Genomic DNA, 18,491 nt, shown 5'->3' with positions numbered 1-18,491 from the left:
GAGATTTTTTTTTCTAGTGTTTGTTTAAATATGTGGTATTTAAATTGGCTCTGCCATTTTCATTCTCCATTAATTCATGGGTTTATCTTAGACATCTTTCTAATGTGTGGGAAAACAGTTTATAAACAGAGAAGAAAATTGAAATTCAACCTATATATTATGGATTTTTTAATTGCAGAAACAATGTGACTAAAATTTAAGCAAAAATGTTTAGACAAAGAATAGATTCATACAACTACCAACAAAAAAAAATAAATTTTATTGGTTCGGTGCTTATTCCATTCTGTCACTTGTGGCTTGAATATGTATTTGATTTACTTGTGCTCAAACTTGGGTTTGTACTATTTTACATCCTGCTTTTAAAAAAGCACAGCATAGTCAGGATTCATTTAGTCATAAGTAAGACAGAGGGAGATTTTATGGACTTGTGTAACTGAAAATCCATTGTTGGGCCCAACTTTAGACTTGAATAATATGAGTCATATATTCTATCCATAGACTCAGGGTTAGGATCAGTTTCCCCATAATACATGTAGAGCAGGAGCGAAGGGTGAGTATCTTCAAAAGCACACATCCCCATGTCCACCTGTTTTATGTTTCGACTGCTCAGGCAGGGCAGAGTAGATGTTCAGCCCCGCTAAATGGACATCCTGAAGTAAGATTTAGATAAGCTTCCCAGTCTATCCCAATCTGTTATACTGAGATGTCCCATTTTCCCTCCTTTAATTGGCAACAAACCTGTCTCACCTCTGGTCTGGGTGACAGGTACATGGGTGAGGCTATCAGACTGAGTAATGGAATGTGTTTATCTATGGATAGAATCAGTAGTGTGCTGATAAAAATAAGCCTTGAATTGTAATGTTTGCCAATTTCCTGGGTGTAAATATTCCCACTGTGACTGATTTCTCCCTATCAGTGTAAAGTTATTGAATATTGGGTTGGGAAGAGATGTGCACAATTGGCTCCTGTGAGTAGATACAATTCACCCTTCTTTATGTATAACAGAAATTCTCTCATATAGTGTACATTCTTATTTATAGAGTGTTTTCATAGATGCAAGTTTGATTTTTAAATCTCAGACCTTTACCCTCTTAGCTTTGTCAGTTTGGAGGCTGGCTAGTATATTTGCAGTTGCTCTTTCTTAAAATTATTTATTCAATCAATTATTTATCCTTTTCTTTAACAAATTTGTATTGAATGCCTACTGTGTGTCAGATACTATCTTATGCACTGGGAACTCAGCAGTGAATCAAACCAAGTCCCTGTTCTTAGAGGAGCTGACAATCAGTAAATAAATATTACTTTCAGGTGAAAATGATGTGAAAAATTTTCAGGGAAGGGACAGACAGTAATGAAAGGGGAACTGTGGAGAAGAGCGATTTTAAGTAGGATGGTTATGGAAAGCTTCTCTGCACAAAGGACTGAATGAAGTGAGATAGCAAGCCCTTTGAAGATCTGCAGGAACAGCATTCTGGATTGAGGGAGCAAGCAGCAATTGCAAAGGATGTGAGGGGGGAACAAGCTTGGCATATGTAAGGATCAGCAAGGAGGACAATGAGCCTTGAGTGGTGCTAGCAACAAGGAGACTGGCAGGAGATGATGTCAGAAAGATTGTTAAGGCCCAGATCACGTAGATCCTTGCTGGCAATGGTTAGGACTTTGGATTTTTAGCCCAGTGAGAAGGAAACAGGGGTGAACCATTCTGGCTTCTAAGTGAAACACCTAGACCAGTAGTTCTCAAAGCATAGTTCCCTGACCAGCAGTGTCAGAATAACCTGAGAACTTGTTGAAAATGCAAATTATTAGGTCCTCACTTAAACCTATGGAATCAGAAACTCTAGGGGTGGCATCCAGCAGTCGAAATCTTAGGAAACCCTCTTGGTGATGCTGATGCATGATAGACTTGGAGACCTCGACTATGGCTATGTGCTCTCTCTCCTCATTGTATCCCTCCAGAGTCAGAGGCACCATCTTCCATGAAGGTTTGAGTGCTATATTTCATCATATATATCAACACTGTTAGGTTCCTGTAAGAATATGAGAGAATCCCTACAGTTGATACTTTCAAAAGCCATCAGATCCACACATGCTGGAACTTGCACATCTCACCATCACTTCCATCCTTCATCTCCGTTTTATTTTAATTAATTGATTAATTAATTAATTAATTATTTTTGAGTTGGAGTCTCACTCTGTCACCCAGGCTGGAGTGCAGTGGTGTGATCTCGGCTCACTGCAACCTCCACCTCCTGAACTCAAGCAATTCTCCTGCCTCAGCCTCCTGAGTAGCTAAGATTACAAGCATGCGCCACCATGCCCAGCTAATTTTTGTATTTTTAGTAGAGACAGTGTTTTACCATGTTGGCCAGGCTGGTCTCAAACTCCTGATCTCAAGTGATGCCCCCACCTCAGCCTCCAAAGTGTTGGGATTACAGGTGTGAGCCACTGCATCTGGCCCATCTCCATTTTAAAATCCTCCCAATGGCATTCTTAAAGCCATTGGTGATTATATCACACTCTTCACCAAAGGTTTGCTTCTCCCTTGAACAGTTTTATGAAGTATATCCCCATTTTGGTAATTTTATTTTGTAAAATGATTCTATCTGTTTGAAGTACAGCAGGAAGAGCAGTTTGCAACACAGCATGAAGGTTATTTAACTTGTATGTAACAGGTGTGAATTGTTCCATGATACTAAGCTTAAATTATTAAGTGTGGCTCAGTCCCTACCCACTTCAGACTTTTGCCCTCCCTTGAAACTATAAAAGAATGCCAGGGCTTGGGCAACCTCCATGCAGCCATAATGAACAACCCTTCCCCAGGATTTCTGGATTGTTTTACCATGTATAAGAGTAATCAAGTTCGAGGTTACTGTAGCCTAATATTATTCAAATTGTCGGTCAACTCTATTAATTTCATAAGTACATTTTTTTAGAAATATATTCAGCATTAACTCAGTGACTTTCCTTAAAAGCCAAAGAAAGAGTCCTCACAGTCTAGTAGTTAATAATTAGTTCTTATGAGTTATATATAACTACACTGTATGCAAGTCCTTAAGATTCCAATGTGGACACTCAGCTCGCAGAATTCTTGGTGACGATATCAAGCTGGCAGTTTACAGATACTATTCAGCAGGTGTTTTGAACTCCATCTGGATCTCGTTCTAACAACTAGACCTAGAATTCCATTAGCTGAAAGTTGGGTTTTTACTTGGTCTTAAAACAAAAAATAAAATAAAATCTAAGCCTTCAAAAAAGAGATGCCACTAACTGTATGTGTAATTCAGATTCTAGCATTTCCAAATATGAGAATTATTACCATGGTATTTGTTCAAATGTAATCATCTGAGCATATTACTACACATACCTGTGACTCCTATTACAAGCAGTTTTAGCAACAAAAATAATAACAATTTTTCAAGGATTATAAGTTCATGTAATTGCACATTGGAGAAAAATATGGATGTTAAAGCCTCTTAAATATTGAAATGCAGCACGTTGTTGCCTATTATATTTTTCAGGTTCCTGTTCACGAATTTCATCTTAACCTATATTCTTTTTTTTCTTCAATTTTGCCCTTTTGTGCATAGATTTCAGGAATATAATTAACCATTGCATGGAATTTAAAATATTTCTTGATACTGGAGTTCTCTTTGCTATCAAGTGGTTATTTCAAATTTTATTTACATAGTTATTATTTTTCATCTGGGGACACATTCATTTGTTTTCAATGTAGTTCTAAGTGTGACTTTCCAAAGTTTATCATCCATCCATTCATACTGATTTAAAATAAAATTAACTTGTTATGAAACCTCTCAGACCAAGAGGATGCTTGCCTTTCCGAAAAATATTTTTTTTCAGTATTTCTCCATCTAGTGTTCAAATTAGCTCTGAGAAATTAAACCACAAGCAAGATTAAAGGTAATTGACTTTAAACTTTCCTTTTCATTCAGTCATCCAAAGATTGTGGATACCTGCTGTGTTTCAGGCACTGTGCTTGGGGCTGAGGATTCAAAGATAAGTAAGAAATGGAAATGGCTTTGGAACTGGAAATAAAAAAGACTTACCTTAGATTTCACTTTAATGTCTGTTTTATAATCAAATTGAGGTATAATAAGTCAAGTTATAATGATTTGTTTAAATAATATGTTTAACTCCCAAAGCAGACTGCATTGCATGTGAATTTACAGTCTGGTCATATATACATTTTGAAGCAAACTCATCTTTTTCATCTCTCTAAAATGCCAGCTATTAGACTATAATGCTTCACATAAGCAGGGGTTGGGGAAGAAAAAAGACATATTTTTCGTCTTTTTTAAGGTGCAAGGAATCTGAAATCTTTATTTTCCATTGACAATCCTTGATTAATTTTAAAATGAAATTAGCATGCCTGTACCTTCCTCTACTTGTCGCTATAATGTAGTCTGTGCTGCAAAACAACCCTGAAGTTCAGAGATTCAACACAATAGAAGTTCATTTTATAATCATGTGAAGTCTCATGTGGGTCTGGTACCTCTCCTGGGAAGCTCTTCTTCAAACATTGGTGACTCAGGGATTTGGGCTGCTTTCATCTTATAGCTCTGTCATCTCTATCATGGAGCTTTCAAGGCCTCTGTGACAAGGAAAGAGAGAAATAGGGGGTAGTGCACCAACTCATACTTACCTCAACCCAGCAATGAACACACATCATTAACGTTCACAGTCAGTGGACCAGAAGCAGTCCTGTGGTCTACCAGACCAGTCATGTTTCATATTTCAGTTTTGTTCCTCATCTCAAGACTGAATTGGCAGTTATCAAGTAACCCATCAAACCATATATATAATATTATATATAATTATATATAATATAATTATATTATTATATTATATATAATGTAATATATTATATATAATTATATATAATATTATATATATGGTTTGATGGGTTACTTGATATATTTATATATATTTATATATTATATATAATATAATATATTATTATATTATATATAATATAATATATTATATATAATTGTATTATAATAATATATTATAATAATACAATTATAATATATTATAATAATACAATTATATATAATATATTATATATATTATATATTATATATTATAATTGTATTATTATAATATATTATTATAATACAATTATATATAATATATTATATATATATAATATATATTTTATATATATATATATTTTCAGAGTCTTACTCTGTTGCCCAGGCTGGAGGGCAGTGGTGTAATTACAGCTCACTGTGACCTCCACCTCCCAGGTACAAGCAATTCTCGTGCCTCAGCCACCAGGGTAGCTGGGATTACAGGCATGTGCTACCACACTCAGCTAATTTTTGTATTTGAAGTAAAGACAATGAGGTTTTGCACTGTCTCGAACTCCTGGCCTCAAGTGATCTTCCTGCCTCAGCCTCCCAAAGTGCTGGGATTACAGGTGTGAGCCATAGCTCCTGGCCTGTCAAACCATATTCTAATAACCATTTTCTCCTACTGTCAACTTACAACGAAGTGTTAGATTGGGGTTTAAACGGACACTGCTATGCTATCTAGCTATGCAGTGTACATTTCTTAAAAACTATGATACCGTTCTCCAAGCACAGTCGTGTGTTTTTCCAAAGATTGTTTGCTGTCATCGTTCCAGAAGTTATCCATCTATTTGATCAAATTCCAGTACATAAAATATATTTCAAGTTGCTATATTTTAGCCAGTCTACTTCTGCTCTCTGGTGTTAATAGCATATACATTTTCCAATGAATCAATTTCAGATGGTTTCTATCGCCTTTGAAATGAAGATCTTCTCAAGGACCTAGAATGTTCAGTGTAAGCTAGAGGGGATAACCAGAGATTCTTTAAGAATAATTCAGAGTTTCTCCCCAAACTGAGAAGACTGTTTTCTCCATATGTATAGCAAATGAAGATAGATATTGGAATCATTCTCAAAAAGCACTCTTATTCCATGAGGCAGAGCTTGGCTGGGTACTTCCTAACTTCTACTTTGCCAAATAGATGTCCTATTTAGGAATATTTCACTTGTTTCTAGCTTTTATAGGTACATACTGTGATGTGCCACCTGGATATCCCTTCAAGAAAGGATTTGTTACCCTAGCTGCTGAGACTACAGCTAGCAGGCAAGTGCTGGCCCTATGTCAGGGGTCCCCGAGACCATCCTTAGGCTTGATGATTTATAAAAGGACTCACAGAACTCAGGAAAGCTGCTATACTCATGTTCCAGTTTAATACAGTAAAAGATATATATTAATATAGTAAATATTAGTAAATATAGTAAAATATAGTAAAATTAGTAATATTACATAAATTTAGTATCATATATAAAATTAGTAATATAGTAAAAATTAGTAAATATAGTAAATATAGATAATATGGTAAAAGAATACAGATTAACAGCGAAGGGCTGGTTTTAAAAGAAGCATAGGATAGTGGCCGGGTGTGGTGGCTCACGCCTGTAATCCCAGCACTTTGGGAGGTCGAGGTGAGTGGGTCACAAAGTCAGGAGTTCGAGACCAGCCTAACCAATACGGTGAAATCCCATCTCTACTAAAAATGCAAAAATTAGCCAGGCCTATAATCCCAGTTATTAAGGAGGCTGAGGCAGGAGAATCGCTGGAATGCAGGAGGCAGAGATTGCAGTGAGCCAAGATCACACCACTGCACTGCAGCCTGGGCGACACAGTGAGACTCCATCTGAAAAACAAAAAAAAAAACAACAACAACAAAAACAGCATAGGAGAAAGCATGTGTGATCTTGGGGTTGTGCCAGCAATGCTTCATCCTCTCAGCAACAGTGTGTGACAATGCATAGGAAGGATTGCCAACAAGGAAGCTCACCTGAGCTTTGGTCTCTAGGGTTTCTACTGGGGGCTAGTCACATAGGCCTGGGGTACCTCCATGACTGCTCAGTCTCCGGCGTCCAACCAATACAGCATGACCAGGGCCCCAGGTGAACAAAAACAGGCATTCACCATAAATCACATTGTTTGCATAAACTATCTGGCATATCCCAAGACCCCAGATACAAAAAGACATTTGTATCAGGCTAGGTATTCCAAAGGCTTATAGGTTATCTCCCAGGATGGTCAAGGGGCCAGTCTTCTCTTTAAAATGTGCAGAGTTTGAGTACCCCAAGTCCACTGGGTTAACCTTGCACAAGCTTGCATTCATTCATTCATTCATTTACACAAGCTTCTTCAAGAATCCCCTCAGCTTTAGAGAGTTGCCTTGCCCAAGATTGGGCTCCTTCCTGGGGCAGCCAATGTTCACTGACTCAGAGAATCAAGAGTTTAAATGTTTTACCATTTCATCCCCAAAACAGGACCACTCACATTCCAGCCTTAGAGCTCTCCAGCAGGTTAGCTGAAGATGTTATTGGGCCTACCTCACAGCTTGACTTCTATTTCTGCCCCATTCCTGCTAACTTCCCCTATTCTGCATAGCTGTTGACCCCAAGGAAACCACTTAAAACATTCTACATGCTAAACTCTCAGAGTCTGCTTCTCAGGGAACATAACATGTGGCAATATGTGAAGCTGAATTGAGTATTTTCATGTGTAGATCATTTTGTTACTTCTAAAAGATTATCTTGATTTAAGTCTTCAGGAACATTTTTAACTAATTACATATAGCTCTAAAATTAATATGGAAATTGAATTTAGAAAAAAATGCTTTTTCATAGAATCCCAATGTATTTCATCACCAGGTGGTAGAGAAGTTCATCCATCTCACCCCACTCTCGCCAGTGTTAGACTTCATCCTATTGATTGTAGACCTTCTGTATAAGACAATTGGAGTTTTCTTCCTGTTTCCTCAGGTTATTAGCTTGACCTCTTTTGATACCATTGCAGATCTTGTCAATATGGCCATATATCTGAGAGTTTGTTCACTGGCACAATTTTATTAGGCGAGGATTTTTTTTTCTGTAATGGTTTCTTGGGTAAGAGTCTCATCACTTCATCATAAGTAAGCTTAGGAGGCCTGGGGACAAGATTACTTCCATGGTACCACTCACCATGGTAGAAGAGACTTCAATCACTCAGAGAATATCTGTGGTGCCAAACTCCACACATGGTTCTTTCCATAGTTCTGAGGTTATTGATACTTATCCAAGAGCAACGCTCTTGATAGTAACAACAGACATGATGTCATGATGGTCATTGTGAATTCACTTAGGCCTGCATGGCAATCGCTAATAACCCTTTGTTTCCATGCCACCTGTCCAGCAAATATTTCTGTTTCTTTCCCTGTGGATCAAGATTTGTGGATAAATAATGTATGATTTTAAATTAAATGCATTGGATGAATTAAGTTTTGAAACTAAGGAAATTTAAAAATTGTCTTTACCTTCTGAATCAAGCAACACCAGAGCTGAGAATTGATGAATGAATTAGCAAGCTAGCCTGAAACCCATTCAGCTCTTTGTTGGGGACCTGAAGTCATGTGTTCATTTCAACTATTCCTCCCATGGTGAGAGGGTGGTGGTGTGTGGCTCTTTCCTTTACCCTCCCCCCAAGTCAGGGCTGTTGTATTAGTTTATCATTGCTGCTATAACAAATTACCAAAGACATAGTGGCTTAAAACCACACAAATTTGTCATCTTCTGGCCTTCTGGGAGTCAGATGTCTGAAATGGGTTTCACTGGGCTAAAATCAAGGTGTTGCCTGGATGTGTTGCTTCTAGAGGTTCTAGGACAGAATCTGTCGGCTGACTTTTTCCAGCTCCTAGAAGCTGTCTGCACTGCTTGGCTCATGGCCCCTTCCTCTATCTTCAAAGGTAGCAGTGTAGCATCTTGACACCTCTCTCTGACTCTGACCCTCTTACCTCCCACTTTCATTTGCAAGGACACTTGTGATTACACTGAGCCCACCCAAAAAATGAAGAATAATCTCCCCATCTCAAGATCTTTAGCTTAATTATATCTGCAAAGTCCCTTTTGCTAAGTAAGGTAACATATTCACAGGTCTCAGGGGTTGGGATGTGGACTTCTCTGGGGACACCCGGCAGTAGAAATCACAGCTGAGACTCTGTAGCAGTTGTGGACTCTAATGCTAAGAGTATCATTTTTCCCCCCATTGGTGTAGGTGTTCAGCAGTGGCTGTTTTGAATCATGCCTGGTTCCCATGTCCTTTGGATCCTTGGCCTATTGCCAGGTCAGTTCCCTTATTACTACTGCCTGGTTCTGGATTTGATCTTCTCCCTGTTCTTTAGAGGTAACGTGTCTGCTTTAAGTCATTGCTTCCTTCATAAGCTGCTTGCTTCTTGCAGGAGGCATCTTTGCACTCTGAGTACCAAGCAGACCATCTTAGGACAACCCTCTCCCCCAGAAAAATTGAGTTCTACAAGTTTGGAGGAACACTCAGAATATATCTTCCCCCAACCAGGCAACATTAGAAAACAAGCAATTGTTGGGGCATTATGGTAGAAAAAGTGTTTGCCACCAGATCCCATTGTGTAGAAATTTCCATTTCCATTTAGCCACATTTTTCTCTTGTTTTCTTCTGGCTCACAGGTGCTCAATAGCACTCACCTAGTTGGTTGTGCACAAGATACTTTGCGGTATCTCTGCTTAGAATGTCACACCATAAATGCAGTTGACTGATCTTTGCATTCTTTGACAACTATAGTTCCATCTGCTCTATTTAGAAACTAATGTAATTACTTAAACTGGAGAAGACAGAACTACTTTTGCAGCAAAGTCAAAACATGCATCAACACTCGTCTCTATAATTATTTCACCAGGAAAAAAAAAAAAGCATCCTCATTGGCTTTTCTTACAAATGAAGAGAGTCTTCCACAGTAATTGGCTACTTACTAAGTAATATATGTCAGATCTGTTCCTCTTACCATAGATCTAGCCTGGCCTTCTCACCCTAGGTGTCAAGAAGTCATGTAGACAAAACTCACATACTTCTGTTGCATGACACAGCATTGAAGAATTATGGCCTTTTTGAGGTAAATAGATCTGGGTTTGAATCTTTGACTCTGCTACTTTCTTGCTAAGTATTATTGGGCAAGAACAGGGGTTGGCAAACTTTTTCAGTTAAGGGCCAGTTAGTAAATATGTTAGCATTTGTGGACCAAATGGTCTCTGTTGTAACTACTCCACTCTGCTGAAATTGTGTCATAAGTAAACAAATGGGCATGGATATGTTCCAACTAAACTTTATTTACAAAAATATGTTGAATTTAGCCCATGGGCTGAATTTTGCTGAATCTTGGACAAGACACATAACCTCTCTAAACCTCATATAATATTCATAAAGAATATTAAGAGCTAACTTCCAGGGTATTGTTAAAATTTAATCAGATATGGTATATTAAGTGCTTGGAATAGTACCTGACACAAAGTAGATGGTCAATATACCTTCAGGTAAATGGATGGATAGATAGGTGGATGGATGAATCAGAAGGATGGTGAGAGGAAGAGAGGTAAAAAGAAAGAAAAGGAAGGATCAACCATATTAAGATTAAATATATTGAACAATGATTTGCCAGTTTATGGGAGAGAGCTCTCCCTAGCTATAGGGATAATGGACTGAATGAAACTAATTGAGCAGGTGACTCATGTTTTGTCACATGGAATAGAGCAATAGCGCTATACAGGTGAGCTGCAGAGACTTGTGGCATCACAAAAAAAAGGTGGTTGAAATCTTCTCTGCTGTCATCTCCCCTGTCCCACCGAGGAGCTATTTTCTGTATCAGAACCATCCTACCTTCCCTCTGCCTCCTTATAACAACCCACTGTGACTCCAGGGAAATTATTAAAATCCCCCACGGAAGTGGAGGCCCAGAGTTGCCTATCTCCTGACTCCATTGCACTCCCATTTACCTTCTTTCCCCACCCTGTGTGTCTTGTTAATGTCCAGATGGGGTGGGGGCTGTGATGGCTCCTAGGCCTTAGGGTTTTAGGTCTGTTTCTGCAAATGACTGACCTGTTCTCCCAGTTGTCCCAGCAGGCATTACGGATGGATGAAACCTTGCCTATAAAAGTGTGCATGTGCCCAAGAAAAGACAAGACTTCACAATATTTGAGCAAATGACAAGCATTCCCCATTCGTTACTGATCATCCTTAGAAACAAACTGCAGTGGCTCACACTGGAGCATCTGGCTGTAAAATTTTGTCTCTGAAACAGACTGTCTCAGATTGCAACTAAAATGTTGGAGAAGCTCTTTTTTTTAAAAAATATGAAAGACAGGAAATAAAACTACTCCACAACACTGAAAACTAGGGCTAGAAATTGGAGCTTTCTTCCAAAAATAGGACATGGAATTGTTCTGTTGAAGCCTCTGTAGATGTGAGCTCAAATACAGGTAAAAGGACCGTTTTTGCCTTACCTTGCTAATTATTAGTTTAGAAACAGGACATGGGGCCAGGCATGGTGGCTCATGCCTGTAACCCCAGTGCTTTGGGAGGCCAAGGCAGAAAGATTGCTTGATGCCAGGAGTTCCAGACCAACCTAGGTAACACAGTGAGACCTCATCTCTACAAAAAAATTTAAAAAATTAGCTGGGTGTGGTAGCATATACCTGTAGTCCCAGCTACATGGGCATGGGAGGTTGAGGCAAGAGGGTTGTTTCATCCCAGGTGTGTGAGGCTGCAATAAGCTCTAGCCTAGGTGAAAGAGACCCTATCTCTTACAAAAAATAAAAAATAAAATAAAAGAGAAAGAAAGAAAGAAACATGAAAAAACAGTCTGCCTACCACATTAGTGCTACTTTTCATGATAAACATATGATTAGGTAGTATGATTAAATGGATCCAGAATTTTATGAGAGTTTAAGCATGAAGAAAATAAAATCGTGTCAAAAATCTGAAACTCACACTTTTAGAATCTCCTAGATGTGCCCGGTCATCCCGGGCATTGCTTTCAGCAGTATGTTCATTATTCAGACACAAAAAAGTAAAAGATACAGAAATTGATGACCATTTACAGAAGGAGATCAGAGCGGCCCAGTGTGATAAGGCTTCATGGTAATGTGTAGCTGTGATTTAAATGAATGACAGTGGTTCTCATCCAGGGAATTCTCATTAAGCTCATATTCTGAAGGCAGAGAGTTGAGGTTTTGGCCAAGGGACCTGAGAATTTCCTTCACTCTCACTGCTAGACTGGGGACCCAAGAAGTAACAGATCCTTAGTGGTCAAGTCGGGCCTTAGGAAGGCCTCCCATGGCCTGGGCTATTGTACAGATTCAAGTCTCAGCCCTGATGCACCATGATGGATTCCACCTGACCCTCTGTGGCTACTCCCAGGGGGCCCGTTTCTCCGAGCTGGCTCAGGCCCTGTGAATGTAGGTCCTCTCTGACTTCTTGGAATCTTGCGACTAAAGAGGCCTGGCTGGGGCTGGTCAAGGCAGGATGAGAAGTCTAGAAGCTAAAAAGTGAAGAGGGCAATGTAGAAAAAAGGAGGGTAACTTGCTGCATTTAGTAGTGTACTGAAGAACTGATTTTCTATGCTTGCAAAACAGTTCCCTTTGGTTGTTATTGAGCAAATTTTGGAAACATGCAACTGAATAGGACAGACATCCTGTGGCCAGTGGGTTCTTAGTCTAATCAGAAGCTCAGCTGTAGAGTGGTAAGTGTTAGAATGGAGATGTGTGCAAGTTCAAAGGGAACACAGAGCAGAGACTTCTTACCTAAGCTTGAAGGTAAGGAGAATCATCTGAAAAATGGGAAGATCACCTGTCCAAGTAGCTTAGTGCAGTGGCTGTATGACTCAGAATTTCCAAGAGATATTCAGTTTTTGATAGCTTTTTTTTCTTAAACTAGATGAGCCTCAAAATATATACAAGTAATTTGACTTTTATGTGAATTTTTTAAATGTTTGGCTTAGAAAAATACGGTCACTGAAAACACAAAAGCTCGATAGTTAGTCTCATGCTGTTAGCTGATGTCGAAAAGTGTTTAGCATCAAGACAGCCAGTATTGCTGGCTCTATTCTGGTTTTGGATGGATTGCTGGCATCCATTCTGATTTTGATGAAAAGTTCCATTTTGTAGAAGTGTTCTACAGAAGTTCCATTTTGCAGAAATGTTCTACAAAAGTTCCATTTCTACAAAATGGAACTTTTCATCAAAATCAGAATGGATTAGGTAAAGCGTATTTGTGAACAAGCACTCAAGGTAGGAATATGTAAAATAAATGGACTCATTTCAGTATATGGCCCTTCCTTGTGAGTGTTCAACCATTATCAGATTATCAATCACTGATTACCTGATCTCTGAGTTGACTGTTTTTCTCTCTCATTGTGTTGGTTGATCCTGTGCCCATCACCACTTGTTGCTTCCAATAATGTTCCTCTGAGAATTATAGACTCATGCACCCATCCATCACTTGGGTCTCTTTACTTCTCTGTGCCCTGGTGTTCTGAGATTGAGATGTGGCATAGCCCCAGCTACATCTGGAGTTGAGGTTGAAGAGAGTGGTAGGGGCAGAGGGTGGGAGAGGGAAGAGAGAGACTGACAAACAGCCACTCAGATGGAGGGACAGTCTGCTACCCAGACTCAATTTCACAGAAAGAATTAAAGAAAAAAAAACTAGAAAAGTTCTGGTATGTTTCATATGCTAGGTGCTTTATATGTTTCAATTCACTTCATAGTACATACCTATTCATTCCTTTATTCGTTCTCCCTCTTTCATTTTTCTTCTTTCTGACACACGACTTAGCAAATTAAGTCTTTTTAAATCTCTGGTTTATGCATAATAAGAGTGTGCCCCAGAGAAATTAAACGTCCTCTCCAGGACCCTGGAGCTAGTAGAGGTTAAGCTGGACCTCACAGTGAGGACTTTCAGCTCCAGAACCCAACTCCTTTGCCATTGTCCCTTGTCCCATCCATTTTACTGCAGTTGCAGACCACTGATTCTGCAGTTATTTGTGGGGCCACTGTGTCAGTGTTCAGCTTTTTACCTGCTTTGAAAGAAAGACATTTAACAGTGTCTTGTTAAAGAGAATGCTTGGACCTGACCCTGTCTCCTTTTCACTTTGGCTGCCAGGATGCCTCAAGCATCCTTTGGATTTGGAACTTGACTGTGGTACCTCTGGAGTCCCTTAGGGCTGACAAATGTGTGCCCTTCTGGCCAAGGTGTTCCTCACCCTATATGCTAGTCCTGACTTTTTACACTTGTTTGCATTTTGCCATTGTAGGCTGCCTCAAGCCCTTTGTGGAATGTGGCTGTGAATAAATAAATAAATAGCTAACTGAATACAAAATGTGTTATGCATGTATCCCTAATGATTGTTAATTAACTATGATTTGCAGCTGCTGCCATATTTCCCACCACTCCTGGCCCCTCAAATCTGGATTTCTGAACATGTGTGGCGTTTCTCCTTTACTCTCTTCAGAACATTCAGAACTGAGTTGGGTTATGGGGACCAAGACTCTTTCCCCATCCTCATTTCAACCTAAGCAGTTCTGAATAGCTTGTGCCTTTGACACACTTCTCCCAAAGTGCTACTTGAGGTCTAGCCTTTTACTTTTAAAAATCGTTAAATTTTTTCAATAGTTTGAGCACCTCAATAAATGCATTGGGCTACTTGCAATATTAATAACTCATGCCGTTCTAACCTTATGTTCCTGATAAAGGAATTCTCTGCCGTTTAAAGCTCTGAGATGAATAATAGCTGAGTGTTTCTATTGTCCTCTTAAAATGGAGATTACTATATGTTGAATCACAACAGAACTACTTTTTTATAGACTGTGAATAGCATAAAGGTCCATCATGTTGTTGCAGGCAGCGCCAACAGAATGGATAATGGCAAGCCAATTATTATAAATAATGCCTTGTTTCCCTTTGGCCCCTGTGCAAATTTCACAGAGCAGGATTCTATGAAAGGCTGGTAGGTTAAGTTAAATATGACAGTGTTCACCCCAGCACCTAGGACAGTGCCTGGTACAAGTCATGGCTTCATGCTAGCTGAATCAGAATCTGAGTTCAGCAGGGTTTTTTTTTTTTTTTGCTATTGTTTTGTTTTCCTTCATGGGGCTGGGGGAGGTGTGGCAGGGTATGAGCTCAGGTGTATTGCAGAGCTCCTAGACAGATGAGCAGAATACTGTTTGGTGAGGCTGGTTGCAGTAGAACCAAAGGAGGAAGAAAACAGAAAGGGACATTCTAGCAGAGCAAATGGGGCTAAGGTTAGCCTGAGAGAAGAGCCAAGGCTGGGTGTGGGAACACAAGTCCAGGACTCAGAGTTCAGGAAAATCAGGAGTCTCCTGAAGTATGGGTATGGAGTTGGCTAAAACAAGGGGTCCCAGAAGAAGCACATGGATGAAGTGAATATGCCAGAGTTTCTGCCGGGTGGGATGTTGACATGCTTTGCAAAAATTCCAATAACTCGAAGGCCCTAGCAGAATGAGGCCATGTCCCTCAGGCCTCTCACATGGAGATGGAATAAGCGCTGAATTCTATCACCATTTCATCCCATTCCGTAGAGTTTAACCTTGAGAAAGTTTAACTATTCTCTCTAAACCTTAGTATCCTTGTTTTAAAAATGAAGGTGCTGAAACAGGAGAGTTCCCTGCTTCCCCCACAGGACATGTGACAGGGGTATGCCTATCTGTTCAGCTGCCACAAGCTCAAACCCCTTACGGGAGGGGGAACACACAGACAGGCAGGTTCAGGAGCCAGGGCAAGCACTTTGGCCTCTGGCCCTCTGGTTGTGTCTAGGGGTGGGTGTCTGCGACTCCTGAAGCCCAGCGGGCATGTTACAGCATGCTCTTTTGGCTTTGCAATCTGCAGACAGCTAAAGTTAACCAGCTCAGTGCCCTCTTGGCACCCGGGTTCTTGTTTGGAGTCTAGGAAGAATCAGGCTGCACACGGACTTGAAGAGTGAATGTGGGGGTCTTATTGAGTGGTGGAGGTGGCTCTCCGTGGGATGGATGGGGAGCTGGAGGGGGAATGGAGTGGGAAGATGATTTTCCTTCTTTTCTCTTCTTCTCTGCTGCCCCATTTTGCCATTCGTCCGTGCATTTCTTTCTGGAGCCTGGGGTTCAGGGTTTATATGGATGCAAGATAGGGGGACATAGCAGGCCAAAAGGCAACTTTTTGGACGCAAAAACAGGAATGCCTGTTCTCACTGAGGGCTGTGGGTTTCTTGGCTTGAAGGTGGGGGGCCTTTGCCCGGGAACTGCCTTCTTCAAACCAGTATCTCCCTATCTCCTGTCCGTATCAGTGCTGGACTCCATGTTCTGTAAGATCCATGCAGTTCTTTTACCCCAGGCTAACATGCATTTTGAAGCCATGAACTTTTCTGTTTCTAATCTTGTTTTTTATTTCGACATCTATTGTTCTACACTGACTTCTATTTAACATCCAGCTACTGTACTAGCAATTGTAATTCCACCCAACAATGGAGCCAAAGACCAAGCTGAGTGGATTGTGGGAAGTATAATTTAATGTAAATGCCTCCCTTAAAATTTAAGTCTGGCCGGGCACGGTGGCTCATGCCTGTAATGCCAGCGCTTTGGGAAGTCAAGGTGGGTGGAACAGGAGGTCAGGAGATTGAGACCATCCTGGCTAACAAGGTGAAACCCCGTCTCTACTAAAAATACAAAAAATTAGCCGGCATGTTGGCGGGTGCCTGTAGTCCCAGCTACTCGGGAGGCTGAGGCAGGAGAATGGCATGAACCCAGGAGGTGGAGCTTGCAGTGAGCCGAGATCGCGCCACTGCACTCCAGCCTGGGCAGCAGAGTGAGACTCCATCTCAAAAAAAAAAAAAATTTAAGTCCATAGAGAAAAAGCTACATGTACTCCAAAGCTAGCATTACACAAATCAATGTCATACCCATGATTTTCAGTAGGCAGTCTCCATATGCCAGGACACTGGTAGAGGAACAATATATTTTCTAAGGTAGAGACATATTCAAATTTAATTCATGTTAAGGAGAGCCCTGTCCTTTAGGATGTAGGTGTGCAGAACGGTTAGCAAAGTGTCAAGGAAATTTGAATCTGACAGTACTTTTTAGAGAACTATGAAATACTTCAGGTGACTGTCCTGACCTCTCATTTCACCTCTGCTTTTCTTAACCCTGCCAAAGGGGTCTTTGCCCTTCCTAAGTCCATGTCAGCCCATCACTCAGCCTACTGCTATTAGCTGTTCTCTTTCATAACTATTATTGGATGTAGGTCACCCATGGAAGATGTAATAGTAGAGAGGAATGTGGGCATCTGCAATTTAGGAGAAAAAAGTAGACTGGAAGTAGACACTTGAGAGTCACCAGGATCTAGGTAGTAGTTTAATTCATAGTACTAGATGAGATCAGAAAGAGAAGGGAAAGAGCTTGAAAACAATACCAAGAAATGCAACCATTGAACATCTAGGGAGTGGCCAGCACAGCAAATCCAGAAGGAGAACTGGGAGGCTATAGGATCACTCAGAAGCCAAGGAATTCCATATTTAAAGGAGGATGAGGTCAATGGCATTGTATGCTTGCCGAGCGGCCCCTTAAGAGGGCAATGGAGGAATCCATGGCAGGAGAATTTACAATCCACAGGTGATGGCAAGAGTCTGATAGAATGGGTTGAGGACAAGAAAAGTGGAGATAACTTATTTTTCTCTTTTGATGAATTTGGCTATGTGGTGGGGACAGGAGGTTGTTGGAGAGACCTGGAGATAAGAGCTATGGGTGTTCTTGAGGGAAAAGATTTGGACATGTTTAAATGCTAATGGAAAGGAGCCAGTGGAGATGGGGAGGTTGAAGACAGAAGCAAGAGGGTAATTGGTGTGGGCAAGGCCCGAGGAGCTGGAGGGCAGGCGATCTAGAGCCCAGGGGGAAGGATGCACCTTGCTTTAGGACAGGGCAGAGGGGGAAAGAAAGGAGGCAGGTGATATGGTTTGGCTCTTTGTCCCCACCCAAATCTCATCTTGCAGCTCCCATAATTCCCACTTGTTGAGGGAGGGACCTGGTGGGAGATGATTGAATCATGGGGGTGGGTCTTTCCCATGCTGTTCTCCTGATAGTGAATGGGTCTCATGAGATCTGATGGTTTTAAAAACGAAAGTTTCTCTATACAAGCTCTCTCTTTGCCTGAGACCACCTATCCACATAAGATGTGACTTGCTCCTCCTTGCCTTCTGCCATGATTGTGAGGCCTCCCCAGCCATGTGGAACTGGAAGTGCATTAAACCTCTTTCTTTTGTAAATTGCCCAGTCTCAGGTATGTCCTCATCAGCAGCATGAAAATGAACTAACACAGCAAGTAAAGGGAAATAATTCATTGCAGGGTGGTCAGAACATTCTTTTGGGATGGCCTCTGTTTGCTTCTGTGAAGTAGGAGGTAAGATCATTTCCTGAAGTTGAGGGGATAGAGGAGCATGGTGAAAGTTGAAAAAAGCTGCAGTGGGGAATAGAAGGGGGTGGTGACAAAGGAGTGTTAGCTCAGCTGACACTGGAACCCACGCCATCACTTGGAGATTGTACAGTTTTCTCCAGCAGTGCTCAGGAGCCTGATTGGGGCATAGGTTCAAAGAAAGTTGT

At 40.6% G+C, this 18,491-nt stretch overlaps 1 protein-coding gene and 1 long non-coding RNA gene across 14 annotated transcripts in view; one reads left to right on the top strand and one right to left on the bottom strand.

Moving 5' to 3' along the window:
- Nucleotides 1-18,491, top strand: part of PTPRT (protein tyrosine phosphatase receptor type T) — a 1,128,501-nt gene that overhangs the window by 556,301 nt on the left and 553,709 nt on the right. The gene's annotated exons all lie outside the window — the stretch shown is intronic.
- On the bottom strand, nt 4,454-8,120 carry LOC107970029 (uncharacterized). Its single transcript, XR_001712246.3, has 2 exons — nt 8,031-8,120; nt 4,454-4,609 (listed from the first exon to the last, which is right to left on the bottom strand). It is a non-coding gene; the product is annotated as an uncharacterized LOC107970029 (long non-coding RNA).

The sequence above is a fragment of the Pan troglodytes genome, chromosome 21 (assembly GCF_028858775.2).
Source record: "Pan troglodytes isolate AG18354 chromosome 21, NHGRI_mPanTro3-v2.0_pri, whole genome shotgun sequence".
Classification (NCBI taxonomy): domain Eukaryota; kingdom Metazoa; phylum Chordata; class Mammalia; order Primates; family Hominidae; genus Pan; species Pan troglodytes.
The sequence above is the reverse complement of the archived record's forward strand: the minus strand, read 5'-3'. Positions and strand labels throughout refer to the sequence as shown.